Raw genomic sequence first — 25,441 nt, forward strand, 5'->3', positions numbered from 1 at the left:
GAGTTAGATATAGCAAAAAATTGTTCTTCAAGGAATGGATCATTTATTTCAACGTCATCTAGTTCTCTGGTATTGGATTTCTCGAACCTAGACAGATGATCAGCCGTAAGATTTTTAGCTCCTTTCTTATCTTGAATCTCCAAGTCGAATTCCTACAATAGGAGAATCCATCGAATAAGTTGAGGTTTTGCATTAGTTTTAGTTAAATGGTAGCGAAGGGCGGCATGGTAAGTGTAAACAACATTAGAAAATATGAGATATGATCAAAATTTATCAAATGCAAAAGCCACAGCTAGCAACTCTTTTTCCGTAGTAGTATAGTTTTCTTGTGCAGCCGTTAAGGTTTTCCTGGCGTAATAGATAGGTTGAAAATGCTTGTATCATTGCTGTCCCAATACTGCACCTACTGCAAAGTCACTCGCATCACACATTAGTTCAAATGGAAAGTTCCAATCATGTGCAATTATGATTGGAGAATTAATTAATTTATCCTTTAAAGTATTAAATACTTCTAAACATTCCTGATCGAAGTTAAAAGGTATATCTTTTTCTAGCAATTTAGTCAAAGGCTTAGCTATTTTAGAAAAATCCTTAATAAATCTTCTATAAAAACTAGCATGTCCTAAAAAACTCCTAATAGCCTTAACTGAACTAGGGGGTGGTAATTTTTCGATTGTTTCTGTTTTAGATTTATCCACCTCAATCCCTTTACTAGAAATTTTATGCCCTAATACAATACCTTCTTGAACCATGAAGTGACATTTCTCCCAGTTAAGCACAAGGTTTGTTTCCTCACATCTTATTAAAATTCATTTTAAATTTTTAAGGCAGAGATGGAAAGAGTTACCGAATACCAAAAAATCATATGGAAAGAGTTACCGAATACCGAAAAATCATCCATGAAGACTTCCATGATATCTTCCACGAGTTCATCGAATATGGCCATCATACAGTGCTAAGAAGTGGCAGGAGCATTACATAATCCAAAAGGCATTCTACGATAAGTGAACGTGCCATATGGGCATGTGAATGTCGTCTTTTCTTGATCTTCAGGAGCTATTGGGATTTGGAAGTAACCAGAGAGTCCGTCTACAAAGCAGTAATACATGTGTCTGGATGATCTTTCCAACATTTGGTCAATGATGGCAAGGGGAAGTGATATTTTCTTGTGGCATCATTCAGTTTCCTGTAGTCTATGCAAACTCTCCACCCTGTGACTATTCTTGTTAGGATTAATTCATTCTTCTTGTTGGTCACAACCATTATGCCTCCTTTCTTGGGGACAACCTGCACTGGACTTACCCTAGAACTGTCAGAAATAGGATAAAAAAATTCCAACATCTAGAAGTTTAATTACCTCGGCTTTTACAACTTCCTTCATGTTGGGGTTTAGACATCTTTAAGCTTGCACACACGGTTTGTATTCATCTCCCATCAAAATTTTGTGGGTGCAAAAAGAAGGGCTGATTCCTTTAATGTTAGAAATTTTGCAAGCTATGGCCTTTTTATGTTCTTTTAATTCTTGGATTAATTCCTCTTTCTCCTTGGGTTGCAAATTAGAAGCAATAATAACTGGTAATGTAGAACTATTTCCAAGGAATGTGTATTCTAAGTGGTTTGGTAATTGTTTCAGTTCCAGTTTGGAAGGCTCCTCAATAGAGGGTTTTTGCTTAAGTTAATCATTTATCTTAATGCCCTCATATTCTACTTGTCTTAATGAATGGTCATTAGGCTCCTCACCTGTCTCCTTGTCTTAAGCTGGATACAATTTGGTCGTCTCCTCTTGTACAATTTCTTGAAAAGAGTCTTGAGCAATATGATCAATAGAGTCAATGAAATAACATGAATCATCTTGTTCCCTAGAGAATCTCATAGCATCATAAATTTTAAAGATAATCTGTAACACCCTAAACCCAGCCCTGACGTTATGACCGAATCCGGCGTGTCACATTAAAGTGTTACTGGAAAAGTCATGTTTTATCTAAAGTCTTTCTTAGTGTTTAAAGCTTATGCTCAGTATAGATTAAAGTGAATAGAAGCTGTGCATCAGGTAAGATGCCAGAAAAGAAGAGGTGAGTCAATTAGACTGCTTAAGTACCCAACTCTCCATGGATCCAATCCTAGACATGCACACAACTATTGCCACACTTTAACTGGGTGATTGTTCATGGAAAACCAATTCATTTCAACCCATTTGAAAAGGTTATTAATTTTGAAAATGTTTTCGTTGCGGAAGCTTTGCTTTGTTATCGCGATATTTTGAAATCAAGTAACCCAAAATGCACCCTAGAGCTATTCAATTTCAAACAATTAAAACAATATCATATCTAAGATAACAAAACATACTAAAAACAGTTAAAAATAATTAAAGCGGCCTGGTTACAACCCGAAATATAACTTAAAAATAACTTAAAGAACTACTAATTTAATTAAAAACCATCTGCGCTATCCACGTGGCCACCCTGAATCCTACTAGCTCCAAGTCCCCAGTTTAAGGCTCACCTGCAAGGGTGAAAAGGAAAGGGTGAGTTTGGAAAACTCAGTGTGTAAAGTATCCCAACCAGAGCCCAAATCAGTTTAAGCTTTACTGGGCCAAAGCCCTATTCAGAAATCAGAGTTAACTGGGCCTTAGCCCATATCAGTATTAATCTTGGCCGTAGCCCTATTACAAGTTGAGATATATTGGGTCTTGCCCATATTAACATAGTTAGGCCCATTTCAATACAGTTGTCTCATAACAAAATAGTCTCATATGATTAATGCATGATAACCCCATCCAACCCTACACTTGCCTCCGTCCATCCCTACACTTCCTGTGGGGAATAAATCACCCACGCTATCCCTATGCTTACAGTGTTAGTATCGGTTGCAACACTAACTATAATCCGCAGCAAAGCTGCTTATATCAGAATATGTGGCACAGCCACCAGAACGGGTTCTTCCTCCATAACAAAACCCAACCCATGCAGTATGACATGTATGTAGAATATATATATAATTAACAAGGCATGCTTCAGAAAGACAGTCAGATTATAGCGTAAGAACAGTTATTTACCCTCGAGGGGCATAATCGTAAACTTACCCCTTTAAGGGTATTACGGTAATTCTACCTTATAGAGGTATTTCAGTAATTTTATCAATCTCTTTAGGGTTTCATGCTCATTACAGTTATTAATGTGTATTCAGAATAATTACCGGACGTTTTTACCGAAATGGGCCCGTTGCCCATTACTCAATTTCAGCCCATCGAAGCCCAAATTCACCGAGGTGCACGAAATGGCACACTTTGCAATCTTACCGTTGAAGTTAACAAAATTATCAATACAAAAAATCTCACGAGCGCTCGCACGCTCGCAAGTTCTCAAAATGCCGGCTTTTCAGCTTTTCGGCTTTTCAGCTTTTGCCAATCTAGCCTACTAGTAGGTGTCATTTACACACCTGATCTGTAACGATACATTGGCGAGATCCACACATGAGTTGCCTACAATTGAGTTACTAATACGTCAAACTACATATCAAAACAAAATACGTACTAATTTTCTTACCATATTCGGCCAACAATAGGCATCCTTAACCACTTACCTTCGTCAATCCTCAACTACTAGATCTAGTATTTCCAAAGATCTTAACCTCCAACTGCTCCTTGATTGACAGCCTTTAGTCCACCTTACTCATAATAGAAAAATAAATAAAACCAATAACCCTTTAGTCTTAGTCGATAGCCACCCTATGTGAATAGGGTTTTCTGGCTTTTCTTATTTCCAAAAATCATGAACAGAGAGATGAGGTCTGAGCACTTACCGAAGATTCACTTGCCAGAAACATTCCCAAGTACCTTCTTAATCCCGATCTGATGTGGATCAAATCCCCAAAATACGAAAAGAGAATAGATCTAATGATTCGGCTTCTAGAACCTATTCTAAGGTATGCTTAATTCAGTTTAAGAAGAAAAAAGAAGAATGGGTGACCAAAATAGAAAAGATTATCAGCAGATGAAAGGTTAAGGTTCGTCTTTAATATAAAATAGATGAAAAGAAGTTTTATGAAAAGGAGGATATAATCGGTAATGGATGAGAGAGTTGAGGGTTTTCGGCTCTTGAAAGATTGGAATAAAGAGGGTAAAAGATTCGGCCAAGAGGAACAATTGGATTCCTAGGAAATTCTGATTTCGGCTTTTAAGGGTAATAGGCTATCTTTAATCGAGAGAAAAGATGAGTAAAAAGAGAAAAGAAGAGTAGAAGAAGATAGGTTCGGTTCATGATGAAGAATAGATGAACAAGAAGGAAACAATTCATAAAAGCCCAAAATTAAAAGAACATTTTCGGCACAATTCCTTCCTGACTTAAGTTCCATGTTTTGCTCCGTCATTCAAACTCCTAACCAATCAACAGCCTTATCCACCGCTTCATCATGCTGCTAAGAAGAGTTTCAGTCCAACTTTACTACTCTCCCTCACACATGCAGCAAAAAGAGAGTCCTTCGCGTGCACAGTAGCTCGAACCTGGGTCCTCCAGGCACACCCCCACGCTGCTAGCCATTAGGACGCAACCTTGTTTTCGATATAATACTACCACAATAATTTATAACCCTTACATGCTTCAGTTCTAGCCCGCTTTAAAAAAAATAAAATAAAACAGAATTCGCCCGCGGAAGGACTCAAACCTGCGCCCCTCCGCGTGCCCAGCACGCTGTTGTCGCTATGCCACGGGCACTCCTTGTGTTGGATTATGCTCGCAACTCCTTTTAACCCCTATTGTAACCGCAACCTGAATAGTAAAAGAAAACAACCATTTGCGTGCGCCGTGCCTTGAACCCAGGCACCTCCCACGCCCTCCTAGCTTGCTTAGCCACTGGGCTAGGTGCTTGTTTGTGCTAAAACTCAGCCCAAATTATTAATAAGGCCTACTACCCAGATTCCTTAAGGTAGCATAAAATTTAATTTTTTTTCTAGAGTCTTGAATCGAACCCAAGCCTTTTCCCACACTATAAATCCATCGTAATTCACTTAGATCCAACACAAAATAATTAATAACAATATTGATAATAATTTCTGTAAAAAGTTAAAACATCAATAATTCTATTTTGGGCCATCTTTTACCCGAACTCGGACTCCAAACCCAATATTTCGAGGCCCAATTTTTGGGCATTACAACTCTACCCCCCTTAAAAAAAATTTCGTCCTCGAAATTTTCCATCCAGCTATTAGTTGTCTAATACCGACTATTGCACTATGCTACCACTGCGCACTTTGATTAAAAATAATTCTTAGTACGACCCAGAACATCTAATTACCAAAGTAAAGAAAAATTTATCAAGAACGCATACAACTCGTAACACACACTTAAATAGAATAAACTTGGCAATCCTGAGCTCGATGCTCCTTGGACCCACATCTAAAGCATGCTCCTGTCTTCCTATGGCATTCACCTAGATGATGCCTGTTGTAGTTCTTGCAGGTTGGAAAGTTTGGTCGTGTCTTAACATGTTTCACAGAACGAGGCTCAGTCTTCTAAGAACTAAAATCCTTCCTCTTCTTACACTCCAAGCACCCTGCTTGAAGCATTTCCCTAATTTCCTTAACCTTGGTCTCCAATACCTCTTCTACCACTTTCCTTACTATCTCGGCCAATGCCTCGGTACCAAGCTCTGAGTTACTGCTACCCGAAGTTGGCAGACTTTGCTTACCCTCAAAATCCATATCAATACTCTACATTACCGGCATACGTATCAAATAACTACCAAGGCCTCGATTCAATAATTTTCGTACTTATTCATATGTTTTATGCTGAGATAGTATTTTAAAGTTTCTATTTTCACAGAATCATAGCCTAGCTATAGTCTCAGTATTCTAGGGTTTTTAGTATTGCCCTAGCTATAGTGTCATGATATGGTCTCAGTTCTATCTACAGTAATATCTTAATACAGTGTAGTATGAGTAACAGAAATACTTGTAGACTTGTTGCCGGGGATTCAGTGTGCCACTTCTTCGGTTATCGAATTTTAGAAACCCAGAAAAACTTAAACCATTTTGAGATTGAACCTTAATACATGTATATCTTGTAAAATATCTTTGAAAAGAACTTTCCAAAACCGTTTCCAAAATACCCTTCTCGGGCCTAAGTTTAGCAAAATTTTTTGAAAAGCTTTTTGGACCCGATCCACAGCCGAGTTGTTGCAACCAGGCTCTGATGCCACTAAATATAACACCCCAAACCCGGCCCAAACGTTATGACCGAATCCGACGTGTCACATTGAAGCGTTACTAGAAAAGTCATGTTTTATCTAAAGTCTTTCTTAGTGTTTAAAGAATATCTTCATTATAGATTAAAGTGAATAGAAGCTGTGCACCAGGTAGGATGCCAGAAAAGAGGAAGTGAGTCAATTAGACTGCTTAAGTACCCAGCTCTCCACGGATCTAATCTTATACATGCACACAACCATTGCCACACTTTAACTGAGTGATTGTTCATGGAAAACCAATTCGTTCAAAACCATTTGAAAAGGTTATAAATTTTGAAAACGTTTTCATTGCAGAAGCTTTGCTTTGTTATCGCGATATTTTGAAATCAAGTAACCCTTTTAAAACACGCCCTAGAGCTATTCAATTTCAAATAATTCAAACAATATCATATCTAAGCTAACAAAACATACTAAAAACAGTTAAAATTAATTAAAGTGGCCTTGTTACAACCAAAATATAATTGAAAAATAACTTAAAGAACTGCTAATTTAATTAAAAACCATTTGCGTTGTCCATGTGGCCTCCCTGAATCCTACCAGCTCCAAGTCCCCAGTTTAAGGCTCACCTGCAAGGGTAAAAAGGAAGGGGTGAGTTTGGAAAACTCAGTGTGTAAAGTATCCCAACCAGAGCCCATATCAGTTAATGCTTTAATGGGCCTAAGCCCTATTTAGAAATTAGAGTTAACTGGGCCTTAGCCCATATCAATATTAATCTTGCCCGTAGACCTATTACAAGTTGAGATGTATTGGGCCTTGCCCATATTAACACAATTGGGCCCATTTCAATACAGTTGGCCTATAACAAAACAGTCTCATATGATTAATGCATGATAACCCTCTCCAACCCTGCACTTGCTTCCGTCCATCCCTACAATTCCTATGGGGAATAAATCACCTACGCTATCCCTACACTTACAGTGTTAGCACCGGTTCCGGCACTAACTATAAACCGCAACAAAGCTGCTTATATCAGAATATGTGGCATAGCCACCAGAACGGGTTCTTCCTCCATAAAAAAACCCAACCCCATGTAGTATGACATGTATGAAGAATATATATATAATTAACAAGGCATGCTTGAGAAAGACAGTTAGATTATAGCGTAAGAACAGTTATTTGCCCTCGAGGGGCGTAATCGTAAGCTTACCCCTTTAAGGGTATTACGGTAATTCTACCTTACAGAGGTATTTCAGTAATATTATCAGTCTTTTTAGGGTTTCATGTCATTACAGTTATTAACGTGTCTTCAGAATACTTACCGGTCGTTTTTACCGAAATGGGCCTGTTGCGCATTACTCAATTTCGGCTCATCGAAGCCCAAATTCACCGAGGTGCACAAAATTGCACACTTTTCAATCTTACCATTGAAGTTACCAAAATTATCAATACAAACAATCGCACGAGCGCTCGCACGCTCGCAAGTTCTCAAAATGCCAGCTTTTTGGCATTTCGATTTTCCAGCTTTTGCTGATCTAGTCTAGTAGTGGGTGTCGTTTACGCACCTGATCTGTAATGATATCTTGATGAGATCCATACACGAGATGCCTACAATCGAGTTACTAATACGTCAGACTACATATCAAAACAAAATACGTACCAATCTGCTTACCATATTCGGCCAACAATAGGCATCCTTAACCACTTACCTTCGTCAATCCTCAACTACTAGATCTAATCTTTCCAAAGATCTTAACCTCCAACTCCTCCTTGATTGACAGCCTTTAGTCTACCTTACTCATAACAGAACAATAAACAAAACCAATAACCCTTTAGTCTTAGTCGATAGCCACCCTATATGAACAGGGGTTTCCAGCTTTTCTTATTTCTCGAAATAATGAACAGAGAGATGAGATCTGAGCATTTACCGAAGATTCACTTGCCAGAAACATTCCCAAGTACCTTCCTATTCCCGATCTGATGTAGATCAAATCCCTAAAATACAAATAGAGAACAGATCTAATGATTCGGCTTCTAGAACCTATTCTGAGGTATGCTTAATTCAGTTTAATAAGAAAATAGAAGAATGAGAGGTTAAGGTTCGGCTTTAATGTAAAATAGATGAAAAGAAGTTTTATGAAAAAGAGGAAATAATCGGTAATGGATAAGAGAGTTGAGGGTTTTCGGCTCTTGAAAGATTAGAATAAAGAGGGTAAAAGATTCGGCCAATAGGAACAATCGACTTCCAAGGAAATTCGAGTTTCGAATTTTAAGGGTAATAGGCTATCTTTAATTGAGAGAAAAGATGAGTAAAAAGAGAAGAGAAGAGTAGAAGAAGATAGGTTCGATTCTTGATGAAGAAGAGATGAACAAGAAGGAAACAACTCATAAAAGCCCAAAATTAAAATAGCAGTTTCGGCACAATTCCTTCCTGACTTAAATTCCATGTTTTGCTCCTTAATTCTTGGCCAAATTCAATGTTTGAATTTCATTCAAACTCCTAACTGATCAGCAGCCTTATCCACCACTTCATCATTCTGTTAAGAAGAGTTTCGGTCCAACTCTACTACTCTCCCTCACGTATGCAGCAAAAAGAGAGTCCTTCGCGCGCATAACAGCTCGAACCTGGGTCCTCCAGGCACACCCCCACGCTGCTGGCCACTGGGACGCAACCTTGTTTTCGAGATAATACTGCCACAATAATTTATAACCCTTACCTTCAGTTCTGCCCGCTTTCAAAAAAATAAAATAAAACAAAATTCGCCCGCGCAAGGACTCGAACCTGCGCCCTCTCCGCGTGCCCAGCACGCTGCTGTCACTGCGCCACGGGCACTCCTTGTGCTGGATTATGCTTGCAACTTGTCTTAACCCCTATTTTAATCGTAACATGAATACTAAAAATAAACAACCATTTGCATGCGCCGTGCCTTGAACCCAGGCTCCTCTCACGCCCTCCTAGCATGCTTAGCCACTGGGCAGGTGCTTGTTTATGCTAAAACTCAGCCCAAATTATTAATAAGGCCTACTGCCCAGATTCCCTAAGGTAGCATAAATTTTTTTTTTTGCTAGAGTCTTGAATCGAAGCCAAGCCTTTTCCCACACTATAAATCCATCGTAATTCACTTAGATCCTGCACAAAATAATTAATAATAATATTGATAATAATTTCTCGTAAAAAGATAAAACATCAATAATTCTATCTCGGGCCATCTTTTACACGAACTTGGACTCTAAACCCAATATTTCTAGGCCCAATTTTTTGGGCATTACATAATCTCCTCGTCACATACTCTAAGTACCAATTTACCATCTCCCACGTCGATCACAGCTCTAGCTGTGGCTAGGAATGGGCGCCCTAAAATTAAGGGTACTTCCACATCTTCATTCATGTCAAGCAAAAAAATATCAACAGGGAATATAAATTTATCTACTTTTACGAGTACATCTTCTATAATACCCCTAGGATATTTAACAGATCTATCGGCTAATTGAATACTCATCCTAGTAGGTTTGGCTTCCTCAAGACTAAGTTGTTTGAACATTTTATATGGCATCAAATTAATGCTAGCGCCTAAATCAGCTAGTGCTTTTTCAACATTCAGACTACCAATTAAGCAAGGGATAGTAAAACTTCCTGGATATTTCAGTTTGGCTGGCAGCCTGTTTTAGAGTATTGCTGAGCACTCCTCATTGAGTTCTACTGTAGATAAGTCCTCGAACTTCTTTTTATTTGTTAGAAGCTCCTTCAAAAATTTTACGTAGGTAGGCATATGCGAAATGGCTTCAACAAAAGGTAAGTTGATATGTAATTGCTTAAAAAGTTCAAGAAACTTACCGAATTGTGCATCAATGCGATCTTTTTTTAATTTTGCTGGATATGGAACTGGTGGTTTATATTCCTCCGGCACTAGATTATTACTATTTTCGGGTTTTTCTTCCCTCTTTTTACTTTCCCACTCCTTAGTGTAACTGCTTTGACATGCTCTCTTGATTTGGTGTTACTAAGTAAATTTCCTAGTGGTCTTTCCGAGATCAGTTTGGATAGTCGGCTTCTCTGAGTTTCAAGGCCTTGGATCGATGCTTGTTGATTCCTAAGTGCTGTCTTGGTGTTCTAAAAATGGGTGTCTGACACTGATATAAACTTTGAGAGCATCTCTTCAAGGTTTGGATTCTTTTCCTATTGATAGGGTGGTTGTTGGTAGCCCGGAGGATGTTGTGGTCTTTGATTTCCTTGACCGCCCCACGAGAAATTGGGGTGGTTCCTCCAACCTGCATTATAAGTGTTACTGTATGGATTGTTTTGAGGTCGAGGATTATTACCTGTGTAATTTAATTGCTCGTTATCCATGTTGTGGCCATAAGATTGGTATTTCGAATGGTTTATTCCACTGCTACTTGCTTCGCACTGTATTACTGGGTGAACCTGTGAAGAATTAAGAAAGCCATCAATCTTTTTACTTAAGAATTCTACCTGATTAGAGAGCATGGTAACCTAATCGATGTTATAAACACCGGCTGTTTTCGTTGGCTTTGTCCCCATAACTTTCCATTGATAGTTATTCAGTGACATCTCTTCTATAAACTCATAGGCATCTTCCAGTGTTTTATTGTTGATGGTTCCACCAGCAACTGCGTCAACCATTTGCCGAGTCGAAGGATTCAGACCACAGTGAAATGTTTGTACTTGGAGCCAAAGCGGTAACCCATGGTGAGGGCACCTTATCAAAAGGTCCTTGTATCTCTCCTATGCATCGTTGAGTGTTTCTAAATCCATCTGCACAAAAGAAGAGATATCATTACGTAATTTAGCCATTTTAGCCGGCGAAAAATATTTTAGTAAAATTTTTTTGGTCATTTATTCCTAGGTAGTAATTGACCCTCGTGGTAACGAGTTCAACCACTGTTTAGCTTTGTTCCTCAATGAAAAAGGGAATAACCAAAGACGAATGGCATCATCAGAAATGCCATTTATTTTAAATGTATCGCAAAATTCCAGAAAGTTTGCTAAGTGAGCGTTGGGATCTTCCTCCTGCAAACCATCAAACTGAACAAATTGTTGTATCATCTGAATAGTGTTAGGATTTAATTCAAAAGTATTTGTAGCTATAGTAAGTCTAACTATGCTAGATTCAGTTCCTGATAAAGAAGGTTTAGCATAATCATACATAGTGCGTGGAGCAGGATTTTTATTAACCGCAATTGCAGGAGGTAGCTGATTGCCTTGGTTTTCAGCCATCTCTTCAGTTGGGGGTTGAGTATCATCTTTTCGCTCGTTCTCTGTGTATCTTAAGCTTTGCCTTATTTCTCTTTCGTTTCTACGAACTGTTCGATCGATTTCTTCGTCAAAAAGTAGTGGCCTTGATGGGTTTCTTCTAGTCATAAACTATGAAAACCTGCCAAGAGAAAGAAAGAGTAGATTAATAAATAATAATAATGATAAAATTAAATTAAATTGCAAGAAAAATAAATAGCTAAAGTAATAAAAATTAAGCATTTTTAATATCTTAGTTCCCCGGCAACGGCGCAAAAAACTTGATCGCGAGGTTTCGTGATAGGTTTTAAAAATTTATAATTAATCGTTCTTGAAACTAACTATTATCGCGATTTAGGCAAGTGTACCTATCGAACAGTAGTATAGTTTTAGCAAGACCGGATTGTCGAACCCAAAGGAACTAAAAGTACTAGTAATGACTGTCTTTTTTATTATCTAGCCTAAGAATAATGGGGTTTTGTTTTAATTAACTAATTATCTAAACTAAGAACACACAGAGAAAAGAATTGGGGAATTGCTTTTGGGAAAAATCGATTGACTTAAGACAATACCTAAGGAAAAATCCACCTAGACTTTACTTATTATTCTGGCTCTAAATCGGACGATTTATTCATTCAACTTGTTCTGTAGAGATCCCTAAGTTATGTTATTATCCCTATTCAAGACTAATAACGTCTAATCCCTAAATTGAATAACTGAGACTTTTCTCTAATTAACACTCTAGGGTTGCATTAACTCGATCTATGGATCCCCTTATTAGGTTTCACCCTAATCCAGAAAAATCTTATCACCCTATTTCTAGGCGCGCAATCAACTCCGCTTAATTATGAAAAAAGTACTCTTAGATAGGGTCTATTCCTCCTCTGAATAAGTGCATGTCTTGAATCAGTATACTGGGATATCAAAACAAGAATTAAGAACACATAATTAAGAACAATTTAAATATTTATCATATGGTTCAGAAAATAATAACAAGATTCGTCTTAGGTTTCATTCCCCTTAGGTATTTAAGGGTTTTAGTTCATAACTAAATAACAAAACATCTCAGAAGAATAACGAATACAAAACATAAAGAAAACCCAAAACTCCTGAAGGGAAATTGAGGAGAGATCTTCAGCCTTGATGATGAATCTGGCTTCTGAGATGGATCAATCAGCTTCATTGGAGTAATTCCTTGCCCCCTATTCTCCCCCTCTTTTTCTTCCTCCTTAGGGTGTATTTATAGGCTTTGGAATGCCTAGAAGCCCTCAAAAGTGGCCTTTTTCGAATTGGACTTAACTTGGGCTCGACAGGAACACGCCTGTGTGACATGCCCATGTGCGATTACTTCAGGCCGTGTTGAGCCTGTTAAAATTGCACGGGCGTGTGCTATACCCATGTGAATCGTGCTTCAATTTTTCCAGATTGACACGGCCCTGTGGTTTGCCCATGTAAGGAGGTCCAGGCCATGTTGATTTCGTACTTTGGCCCATTTTCTCTGTTTTTGGCTCGTTTCTCGTTCATTTCTCTCTCCTATGCTCTCTCTTAAGTATAAAACATGAAATTAGAGCATTAGGAGCATCAAATTCACCAATTCTAATGAGAAATCATCCATAAAATGCATTAAACATAGGGTCAAAATATGTATAATTTACGGTTTATCAAGGCTATATGCATTAATAGTATGCTACAAATATTGGTTTTCTTTCTATCTATTTTACTTCTACCTTCCTTTTGCTTGCCAAAAAAAATCCATATATGCTAGTGGGAGAGAGAGTGATCAGTTTAGTTTTCATCTTCTTTTTTTGCTTAGCCGAACCATCAAAAATGAGAAAAAAATTATCTTTGTTTCTTCCTTCCATTGTCGTAGCCTAATGAAGGACTTTGGTAAGCTTTCTTCATCAATTCTTGATATTTTATTAGATATAGATAGTTGATACTTGCAACCCAAGCAGTTAATTTGGAAAATTACAAATGTTTAGTTAAGTTTTCATGGTGGAATCCATGGTAGACCAGAGACAAAAAAAGTTAAGAACCTAAAAATTATAAGATCGAAAATGTGTGTTAATGATAGTTTAAGTTTGATTATTTGATGAACATGTTGAGAATGAGTGGATTGGTTTGGAATGTTGTTGGATTAAGCTCCAAGCTGAAAGGTTATGTTTAGCTTATTAAGAACATAATTAAAAGAGATAAGAACTTTCGGATATTACAGTATCTAATGGCAATCTAGGGTTTTGACCTATCGCCAAATGTAATAGTTAATTCGAGTTATTTAGTATTTTATATTATGTTTATGGTATTTAGTAGGTAAAATTAAATATTAGGAACCTAATTATTTTTTAACACATTTTATGAGTGTTGTGGCCCATTAGGTTGACATGGGCCTTAGGTTGTTCTAATATGTTCAATTCAGTGTATAGGATGAAGGATTATAGGCCCAATTGATGTTGAAGTAAGGGATAAGTGATGCACAAGTTTCCCAACCCGTCAAAGCAAGAAACTTAACCAACAAGGGAAAAAAAACATGTCATGTCGTGCCATGCAAGGACTATCGTGTGACATAGGTCAATGTTATGCCTAAAAATGCCAAGGCTATTTTTGTTCAAGCAATTAGCTTTATATGAAGACCTAAGACGTGTTGAAGACCTAATTTGGGCTGCCAACACTTCTATAAATAAGACATTAGGGGTTTAATGTAACTAAGTCGTCCTAGACACACTAAAAACCTACTAGTTTAGGAGTAGGATTAAATTAGTTTTCTTTTGAATTTTCTAAACTATTTGTTTTTCTTCTTTGAATCAATTTCAATCCAAGAGTTTATTTATTTTATTAAAGTATTTAGCTTATTTGTTCTTTGCATTCGACATATTTCATTATTCCAGTAAATTTATTTGCTATTCTGTTCTCTATTCGATATAAATCCACAATCATTCTAATCTCATTTCTTTTCCGATTCAATCGTGTTCTTGTAATATCTTGATTTTGGGCCTAGTAGGAATAGCGGTTTCGTGACCACAAAATCTGAGATAGAAATAATTATTTTTTGATTATTTTGAGGTCTATGATATGATTGCATGATTGTGTGAAAATTTCGTGAAGAAATTTTATGCATAAAGTGCTTAAATTGAAATTAGGGACTAAATCGAATAATTTGTAAAACTTGCATTCTAGAAGTTCTAGTATGAAATTGTTTTGAAATTTTAATTAGGAGGTCTTAAATAGTAATTTTACCAATTTCTAAGTCTATGGACAAAAATTGGACATGGATGGAATTTTTGGAAAGTTTAGTAGTAAGGGCATTTTGGTCATTTAGGGGTAAAATGAATTAAAATACAAAATTAAAAGCCAATTTTGCTCATCTTCAACCCCATGGCCGAATATAGAAAGGAGAAACCATGGATAGGGTTTTTCAAGCTTCCAAGCTCGATTGTAAATCCGTTCTAGCCTCATTTTTAATGATTTTTACGTTTTTGGAGTCCCGGTAGCTCGATTAAGCTTATGCTAGCAATAATTCAACCTAGGGTTCATATTTGGAAAAATACCCATAGGTGAAATTTGTGTATTTCGGTGTTTTATGATAGAATATGAGGTTTTAAATTATGTTAGACAACTTGTACTACTCGGTTTTAAGTGAAAACGAGCAAAAGGGCTTAATCGATAAAAATACCTAATAGTCATAAGTACATGTTAGAGTGAGAATTTGATGTTGCCATAGAAGGGAAAAATTATCTGCATGTCATAAAACATAAGAAAACAAGCTGAAGTTTAATTTACGAGCTTTGGGGCAAAATTGTAAATATGCAAAAGTTTAGGGGCAAAACTGTAATTTTTCCGAAATATGATTTTAGGTCAATTTGAGTAATATGAGTTCTAATTAGACTATATTTTAAATGATAGAGCAAGGAAAACTAAAATTCGGGCTAAAATGGGGAAAATACCAAGTTGTGGACGAAATGGTAAAAGTAGCCATTTTCGCATAGGAGGTAAGTTCATGTGTAAGTAATGTAGTATAATTGTTATTTTTAAATTATTGATGTTAATTATATGATATGCTGATTTTTATCATGAATTATATGCTTTGTGGTTATTTTCGAATAAAATGCAAATTATGTGAATTATTTGTTAAATATAAAGTGCTACCGAGTATTGGTTTCGGTATTTTACGGAAGATGGCATGGAGATGTGTTCGAGGAAAATCCCGTTTGAACCTTAGGAATAGATTAGGATACAAGTGACATGTCACTAGGATATTTGGGCATCCGAACTCGTTGAGTTGAGTCCGAGTTCACTTATGGATGCGAATGTTCGAACTCGTTGAGTTGAGTCCGAGTTCGAGAGATGTAACTAGGCATCCGAGCTCGTTGAGTTGAGTCCGAGTTCACTTATGGGCGGGTTACATGGTAGCTTGGCTACATATGTGGCACTTATGTGCAAACTTTCTATGTATTCGAATTATATTCCGATGTGTTCAACGGGTAAAATTCTACTCAAATGGAGGAATACTTGAGATGAAAGGGACGTATTGGTAAGTGTTGTGAAATGAATACTTTGAACAGGTATGTACTTAACCCTCGGGTTGAAAACTCGATATAACAACAATATGGTAAGATGATAAATGAAAATGTGATATGAATGTCTCGGTGATGATTATGCAAATGATGTTTTATGTTTGCTTATATAGTTGTGTTACTTGCTATTTGCATGTGAGCTTACTAAGCATTTATGCTTATTTCCTCCTTTTCATTCCTTGTAGTGTTGACAAGCTAGCTCGGAAATCGGGAACGGTCGGAGGCATGCTCACACTATATCCGTATACCATCTTGGCATAATGGCTTGCATATTTTGAGTATGGCATGTATAGCATTATAATCATTTTGTATATATGGTCTTATGATATGTTTATTGAGTGGTATGGAAATGCTTGGTAATGATTAGCCATTGGAATGGCTAATCATGATCATATTTGGTGTTATGTATGCTAAATTGCTAGCTAATTCATGGAAACCATGAAATAGGTAAAATTTACCATAAAATAGATTCAGACAGCAGCAGTGATGTGAGTTTGAAAAATAATTAAAAATAGTATAGATACAATTAGATGGTGAATAAAATATTGAATTTAAGAATTATGAGTCTATTTTCATATGGATGGAACAAAATAGGTATATGAGTTATATTTTATGAGATGTTTAAATTTTTGTGAAACAGGGCCAGAGCGATTTCTGGATCCCCTGTTCTGACTTTGGAAATTCACCATAAATTTTTCAAAGATAATTATAAGTCATGATTTTTATGTACAGATTCCTTATTGAGTCTAGTTTTATTAGAAACAAATGGCATAGTCATTGAAACTCTGTACAAGGAGATATATGATTCGTAATACACAGAGGTCAGAGCAGTCGAACCCTGAAACAGGGGAGACTTTAACTAATAAACTGTACTAATTTGCTAGACCAAAAATTATAGAAAAAAATTAATAAATATATATATGAGTCTAGTTTTAGGGAAAATTTACGGAATTGGATTTTGAGTTTTGGAACTCGAGATATTAATTTTTAAGCGACTGTGACGCAGATTGCTAGCTTGACTGAAAATTTTAAAAATAAATTGTTTGAGCTGTTTAAGTAATGAATTAAGTCTGTTAACACCTCGTGTTCGACTCGGCGACTGTCTCGGGTACGGGACGTTACAGTTCTTTACATGATTTATCCAATTGACACTGAGATTATGAATAACATGAGTGGCTAAATCCCTTAGGAGAGATTAATGAGTCGATGGGTAATAAGTTGTTAATCCCTAGAACCTTACTCTAAAGTTAATTATAAACTCTAAAGTGAGTTAATCTTCTTGATTGGTTTATTGGTTTTAGTCATTTTTTTATTTTTCTTGTTTATTTATTTTAGCTATTTAATTTCTCTTATTAATCTACTTTATAATTTATCATAATATAGAGATTAATTATTACTATTTAGACTTATTATTGTAAAAAGGTTTTCATAGATTTATTCCACCCTCTCTTGGGTACGATCCTCGGAATACTTCTAAGTGTTCCGTTATAACTAAACTATATTACAATTTTACCTATGCACTTGCGGACACTACTGTTCTACATTCTTTTATATTTTTAGTGTTATATTGTACTATAAAAGGTAATTCATTTAGAGACAGTCAAGTTGTTAGTGACATTGCCTGGGAGGCTTCAGGAATAAATTTTCAAAAATAATTTTTTAAAATTAAAAGATAAGTAAGAACATTAAAACCTATAGATACGATATTTATTTTTTGTTTATTTATTTTTATTTTTATTTTCTTTTTAGGTCATTTATGACCTGAAGCACCAGCACTCCAATCGAACCACACCCAGATCTAGAGCAGATTATTAGGTGCAATCGTCAAGCAATGAACACAGATCCACCCGCAATAATTAATTTACCCTAGGTAAATCTATTATTCGATGATCTATAAGAGAAACAAGGAAATAATCGGGAAAATTCCCAATGGATCAATGGACGTTGCGTGAGTACACCCTACCTACATTACACGTGGTGTGAGGTAGTGTAGAACGACCAGTGATTAATGCTAATAATTTGTAGATAAAAATGGTCACCATCCAGCTAGTCCAAAATATGCTGCAATCCAAGGGGAATATAGTGGAAGACCCGAACCAACACTTAAAGCCATTCCTACAACTTTATGACACCTTTTAGTAAAATAGGGCATCCGATGATGCTGTGTGTCTTCAATTATTCCTGTTCTCTTTATGTGAAAATGTAGTCGATTGGTTACACTCATTAAAATTGGGTTCTATTACAACATGGAATGATTTAGCAGAAAAATTTCTTTATAGATTTTTCCCAATTAGTCGAACCATTTAACTTAGGCGAGAAATTGCCAACTTTAAACAATACAAAGGTGAATCTCTATATGAGGTGTGGGAGCATTTCAATTAATGCTGAGGAAGTACTCACATAATGGACTGCAAGCATGGCTCTAAATACATATTTTTATAATGGTGTTGATAGACACATCAAGTCCAGCTTAGACGAAGCATCTGGCGGATCTTTCATGTTCCATACATATGAACAAGCCTATAAAATCATGGAATACATGGCCATGAACTCGTACATGTGGCCTAATTCAAGATTTATGTACAAATCTAAGCCTCCAAAGGTGACATTGATAAACAAAGACCATGATGATGATTGATTTCAACCAATCAAACTGACAATAGTGGAGCCACATTATAAGAACCAACCGGAGGTGGCGAGCTACGAAAATAATAGGGGTTGAGATCCCTATTTGAATACCTATAATCCTGGTTAGAGGCATCATTAAAACCTCAATTGGAGAGGTAATCAAGGAGGCACAAATCAAGCACAAACTCAACTGAACCCTCCTTACAAAACACCATACTTGCAACAACGAGTCATGGGTAATGATCAAGCTGCATGTGGTCAAAGATTCGACCGATTAGACAGGGAGATGCAAACTATAAAGACGGACATTCGACAAGTCTAAGCAACATGTAGAAAACTTGAATACCAAATAGGTAGTCTCTGCGACCAAATGCACCAACTAATGAGGATGTTCTAAAAATAAAATGGTCAACACCTCCATAGTAATACTGAGGACAATCCTCGAAGAGATTGGAAGGAACATGTAAAGGAGATCATTTTGCGATCAGTTAAAGAAGTGAAGCCACCTAGCAAGCCCAATTATGAAGAGGAAGAGCTTCCTAAAGAGGTCGACGAACCCTGGATAGAGGAATAAGTCGATAGATCCTTAGTGTACTTGAAAGGTGTACTCGAGGATGTATTGGTAAAGGTATGGTGATTCATAATCCCCCTCGACTTTGTAGTCCTCAACTTTGAGTAAGATCAAGAAATCCATATTCTATTGTGTAGGTCATTTCTGGCCACTTCTAAATTGACAATCGATCTTGACGAGCATATTATCGGACAAGTCTGGTAGCACAATATAAATTTTAATTTGTCGAATTCAATTAATTTGTAAATATTGTATACTAATTTATTTTTTATTTGTTAAATTTAGGAATTATACTAGTTATTTCATGTTAAAATTAGAAGGAACCATGTTTTTGAGAATAATGGAAGAGCTATACGTTAGTGGGGTGTATGTGTTGGCAACCAAGGACCCTCTACAAGTCCTAAAGAGGCCATATTGAAGCCATGTCATCACATGAAAATCCCATGACATGACACAACCCAGGGAAATTGAAAACATCATAATATATTGTCATGGTGCAACATAGAACCTCTATGGCACGCCACACCTTCATTTTAAAGTAAGATTTGGAGTAAAAATATGTGTTGTGCTGCACCATGCACATCCTATAGTGTGACATGCAAGCTATTTTTGGCAACTTTTCATTCTTGGTTTAACACAATGTTCAAAGAAATTCACAAACTTTGCACGGCAAGTCCAACCCTAGAATGCTGCTATATAATGTCCTTATCAACAACCAATAACCTCCAAGCCACCAACATCAAATATTCTTTTGAGTATAACCATCTTCCAATTCCCAAGCCTAGAATAAGTTAGTTATTTATGGAATAACATTGAATGGAAACAATAGAAAGTACAGACAAAAACTCCAAGCCAAACAAATTGAACATGGAGATAATACAAGCAAGAAGTAGCGTATCACAACCAAAGAAGGAAACACTGGAAGAAATGCTCTTGCAAATATGACAATAATGGGTATATCAAACTGCATGCAACCAATAACGTGGGAAATTAGCAATCCTAACAACAGAGAAATATGGTATTAAAGATTTCCAATGGCCACAACCACCCCCAAGTGGAAACTTCTCAAAGAACGTCAAGCCCACAAATCAAGTGCAAGATATCAATAAGAATGAAGAGCAAGCTACACTAAGGGAGGACGATATTAAAGCACATCTTGAATATATGATACAAGGTATCACCTATATCAGGCCTATTGTAGAACACTATGCTTGAAGATATGGCATAAAAACCCCTCTCTGGACAATACCATACCCACAACCGTTCAAAACCACAACCACAAATGGCAATGTGACAAGCCAAATGGGGATCGTAGTTAAGAGTTCAACATTGGGTGGAAGGCATACTACAATGCAAGGCAATGCTACTTAAGGTATTGACTTGAAGGAATCAATTGCATATCAATTCTGAATGACAACAATAAAAACAATCACCTAAAGGAGAAGAAGAGGAGAATTTGGAAGCTAGTGGAGTAGTCAGACCCTGATTCTGATTAATTTTGCACATTTTTTTATTTGGACTAATAAGTTATTTGGGATGATTCTTAATTTTTGTTTTAGTTTTTAGTTACTTAGGATTTAGCATTGTTGTCCATTTTAGTTTTCTTTATAGGAACCTTGTAACCTCCTAAACCCGGCCTAGATGTTATGGCTAGATTGAGAAGGCTACATTAGCCACCGAAATGGCTAAGCTAACTTACATTACTTTTTAAGACTTTAAATAAACTCATTTTAGAGAAAACCATAGTTTTACTTTGAGTTAGATTAAAAGCATTCGTTCATTAGGTTGTGTATGCTTAGGATTCATTTTATTTTTGACAGTGTTGTTTTAGAAAAACCGTTTGCTTGTCGCTATTCTTTAAAAAAAAACTCAAAGTTAAACTAATGCAGCAGAAAAATCATTTTTCAAGTCATTTTGGATTGCCTTATCGATTTGTTTTTCAAAAATAGTTCCTTTGCAATGTAACACCCCAAACCCAGCCTAGACGTTATGGCCGAATCTGACGTGTCACATCGAAGTGCTTTTCAGAAATAGGACTTATCGTTAGGAATCCAAATTTAATTTAAAACCCTTTTAGTTTTCATTGCCTGAGAAAATTTGGCAAATAAGTTGTTACTAATTGAAATCAATTTGTCAAAACGATTGCCATATTTATCACCGTTGTTTCCTTAAACTGAATAAAACCGCGAAAGCTTTTAAAAACCTTGAAGTTTAAAATGTGTGTTTTCCTTGAAAACAATTATTATTTTGAAAACTCATCTTTTCCTAGTCTAGCAATTTAAGGTAAGAAATAAAAGCCCAAATAAAAGTTAAAACCACAAATGGCCTTATTACATAATCAAAAACCCAATATGAAAATTAACTAAATAAAGTCAAAAGTAGAACATCCGCAATCATGTGGCCACCTCCGAGTCCCTCGCGGCTCCAAATCGTCTAAGGCTGAGGATAACCTGCACAGTTAAAAGAAAGGGTGAGTTTACGAAAACTCAGTGTGTAATCCCCTATCAGTCAAATAGTAAACAATGCATGTAGTAACAATCTGGGCCTGAGCCCTATTCAGTAACAATACAGTCCGGGCCTTAGCCCTATACAGTAACAGTATGGGCCTAAGCCCAATACAGTATCAGTACAGTGTAATGCAATTATGCATCACACCCAAATCCAGCCAGCACACCAACCGTACCAACCAACACACCATGTGGGGATATAAATCGACTCACCCAGCCAGCACACCAATATCGTAGCAAAGTTTCCAGTAAGAATAATGTAGCATAGCTGCCTGAAACAGTGAATGTGGTAAAGCCACCAGTATCAGTAATTGTGACATAGTCACCAGTACAATACTTCCTCCATATCAAAATCCCAACCCCATGCAATATGTCATGTCATAAATATTACGTGTATGCAAAGTCATACTTAGTACAATCATATATGTAAATCATAAGCACATTAGTCATACGAAACATAAGGGCATAATCATCATTTTACCATACAAGGGTATTATGGTCATTTTACCCTATAAGGGCATTACAATCATTTTGCCCTATAGGGGTATTACGGTCATTTTACCCTACAGGGGCATTATGGTCATTATGGTCATTTTGCCCTATAGGGGTATTACGGTCATTTTACCCTACAGGGGTATTATGGTCATTTTACCCTACAGTGGTATTATGTTCATGTTACCCTACAAGGGCATTACGGTCATTTTACCCTACAAGGGTATTATGGTTATTTTACCCTACAAGGGCATTACGGTCATTTTACCCTACACAGGCATGACGGTTATTTTACCTATTTTGGGGTTTCAACTTAGATAACCCTCTCCGAAGGTCTACAGTCGCCTCGAGCAACACAGATAACCTAAATGATCATAACGGTGGAAATGGGCCCAAGGCCCACTACTCAGCCCAAGTGGGCCCACACACTCGTGTGGCCCATTTAGCCAAAGAACTACACAACCCAGATCAGTAATTACCACGTACTGTTGATTTTAGTCGTGTGGAGCCCACGAGCCCATTGGGCCCACACGACCCATTTCGATCCATCGAGGCCCAAAACAGCCTAAGCCCATAAGAACGCTCATGGTGGCCTCTCCAGTCTTACGCCCATGATTCGTGGGCTTGGCTTACCATATTTGGGTTCGTACACCCATGTGGTCAAAAGGCCATTCTTTTGGCTTTTCGGCTCTTCGGCTTTTGCCGTTCTACAGTCTATTCAGTGTGTGAATACACACGTTTATTTGACGTTTTGACAGTAGCAAAATTGGGTGTATGATTACACACCTGTAATGAAACTGTTGACGCACCCTTCCGAGATCAAAGCACCTATGATTCACAACGATCCACTATTAGTCATGTTTGTGGAAAATCCAAACCAAGGTATTGAGAACACTCTAACAGATTCATCAGAAGTTATAATCCCTAGTAAATAAATACTACCTAAAGTACTTACCACGAATTGACAGGATTACTCACTAAGAAAGGAAAATCGTCCTAACCCCCTTGGCTATAGAGATCACGCCCCTAGCAACATTCAGCAACCACAGAGTTAAGTGCCAGCCAAAAGGTAGAATAAGGGTGAATGTGCAAGATATATTCAGCTCATAGAAGAAGAGGAAATCACAAACCTGAGACAAGAAAAGACTAACAAAAAATTGGCCTTGACTCCAATCCAGATGCTGCCCAGGTAACACATGAGATATTTGGTTTAAACAGAAGAAAATAGCACAATTGAGAGAGGAGGAAGAGAAGTACAGCCACAAATGCCAGAGGCATTCGGTCAAGAGGGTAATGTTGGAGTCAGAGAGAGAAAGGAGTATATTCAGCCAAAAAGGAATAGAGTGAGGGAAAAAAAAGGAAAAATGGAGTCATGAAGTACCTATTCAAAATCGAAACAGTGGCTAGGGTAATAGGCCTATTTGACAGACTAGAAAGGGAGGGAAGAAGAATCGAATCACTCTACCAAAAGATGTACGAAAAGAAAATTAAAGCCCGACTTCCGAAGTGAAGACTGGATAGCATTACAATTGCCAAAAAAAACCGAAATTAAGTGACCACAACTTACCTATAGCCGAAATCGTGAGTGATCAATGCCCTATTTGGCCACAACTCCTCCTTCCATTTGAAATCCCTCAAAATTCTCCTAAATTCACTCCAACCGATCAACTCCCTATCCACATCCCCAATTCTACTCCTAGAATTTCTCAACTGACCCATTCAAACATCTTACCTACAGAGTTCTAATTGACTTCTACTTCTCACATGGCAAGAGAGCAAAATAAATACTCTTTTTACCTTGCCATGACTTGAACCTTAGACCTCAAGGGAACCATCCACATGCCACATCAACTAGATCACTAGGCTCTTTGTGTCATGCCTTACCAAATTTTATTTATAATCCTATTGACCAAAGATAAGGATTTTATCCTTAAAAACCAAAATTTCATGGAAGCCAGGACTTGAACCCATGACTTCCCAGACACTTCCAGAGCACACAACCACTAAGTCAAACACTTAATTGTGTCACTTCCTTGCACAATTAAAAATTTATGTGCAGTCTCCTAACTGCACCCCTGGTCAAACCTAATACTTCTAGGCCAAAATTCAGGGCGTTACATGCAATGTAGTGGAAACTAGGGAACACCATCAAATTTTACTTAAGCGCAATATCGTGCATTATTCGATTATTATGCTTGAGAAATCCATGCATGCAAAAATCCCCAAAAGAAAAGTTATCAAGCCATAAACCAGAAATAATTAAAAATTACAAGCCAAAACCAATAAAGACTCAATAATACTTCATTATAAAATAATAATCCAAGGTCCAAGTTGATTCTCCGAATGCGAAGTCTGATCCTAATTTTGAGGCTTACCTAAAAAGTTAAACACTACTGAGGGTGAGCTTATGAAAAGCTCATGTGAGTCAGATAATTATTTAAACAGGCAAATACATTAAATACAGTGGCACATATTAGCATTAATAGAAAAAAACAGAACCATCATAGGAATTTCATGTCATTACATAGCCATTATCAAATTGATGTCAAACGGTGTATGAGCATAGGTCATCATTCATTCGAGTAACAATCATCAATTTTGACACCATTCAATACAGCAAAATACAATGCGTAGGATAAATCAATAACATTCGAATATGTCATGCACATGATGCAGTGCAAAAAGATTCCTACCCATACCATCCGCTACACACCACGAGTTCCCCAGAACCCATCTACCAAACTCCAAAACATTATTAGCATTGCTCGATACGGTAAAACCACTGAATAATCAATAATGCAGAAAATCTACAAAATATTAAATAGTGCAATACAATTGCCAATAACATATAATATTTGATAAAATCACCAATCCCCTCAGTACTCCAGGTGCAGTGCACTAACTACGAATAATATGGACTTAATATGCCACCAATACTCCATGGAACTCCTCCGTCAACCACAAAATCCCAACCCAATGCATATGCAATATGTCACACAATCTTATACATAATCATGTATCAATACTCTTCACATTCATTTGACATGCTCAGTATGTCCTCAATAATCACATACTTTCAGTAAATGGAAACACTATTCTAATGTTTCAAATTACTATTGTGTTGGTATCAATCAGTATCATTCAATTTCACATACTTTATGGATTTTCATTGTGCATAAATAGCACCATTTTCAGTACACAATATAACAAATATCTCATACGTTTAAATCATACATAATCTTAA

At 36.8% G+C, this 25,441-nt stretch overlaps 2 non-coding genes across 2 annotated transcripts; one reads left to right on the forward strand and one right to left on the reverse strand.

The window, feature by feature from the left end:
• Window positions 1-10,877: 10,877 nt before the first annotated feature.
• LOC121206811 (small nucleolar RNA R71) lies at window positions 10,878-10,984 on the forward strand. Its single transcript, XR_005901984.1, has one exon. It is a non-coding gene; the product is annotated as a small nucleolar RNA R71 (small nucleolar RNA).
• Window positions 10,985-18,303: 7,319 nt separating this feature from the next.
• On the reverse strand, window positions 18,304-18,409 carry LOC121206925 (small nucleolar RNA R71). Its single transcript, XR_005902096.1, has one exon. It is a non-coding gene; the product is annotated as a small nucleolar RNA R71 (small nucleolar RNA).
• Window positions 18,410-25,441: the final 7,032 nt, after the last annotated feature.

Source organism: Gossypium hirsutum, chromosome A09 (genome assembly GCF_007990345.1).
Source record: "Gossypium hirsutum isolate 1008001.06 chromosome A09, Gossypium_hirsutum_v2.1, whole genome shotgun sequence".
Taxonomy (NCBI): Eukaryota; Viridiplantae; Streptophyta; class Magnoliopsida; order Malvales; family Malvaceae; genus Gossypium; species Gossypium hirsutum.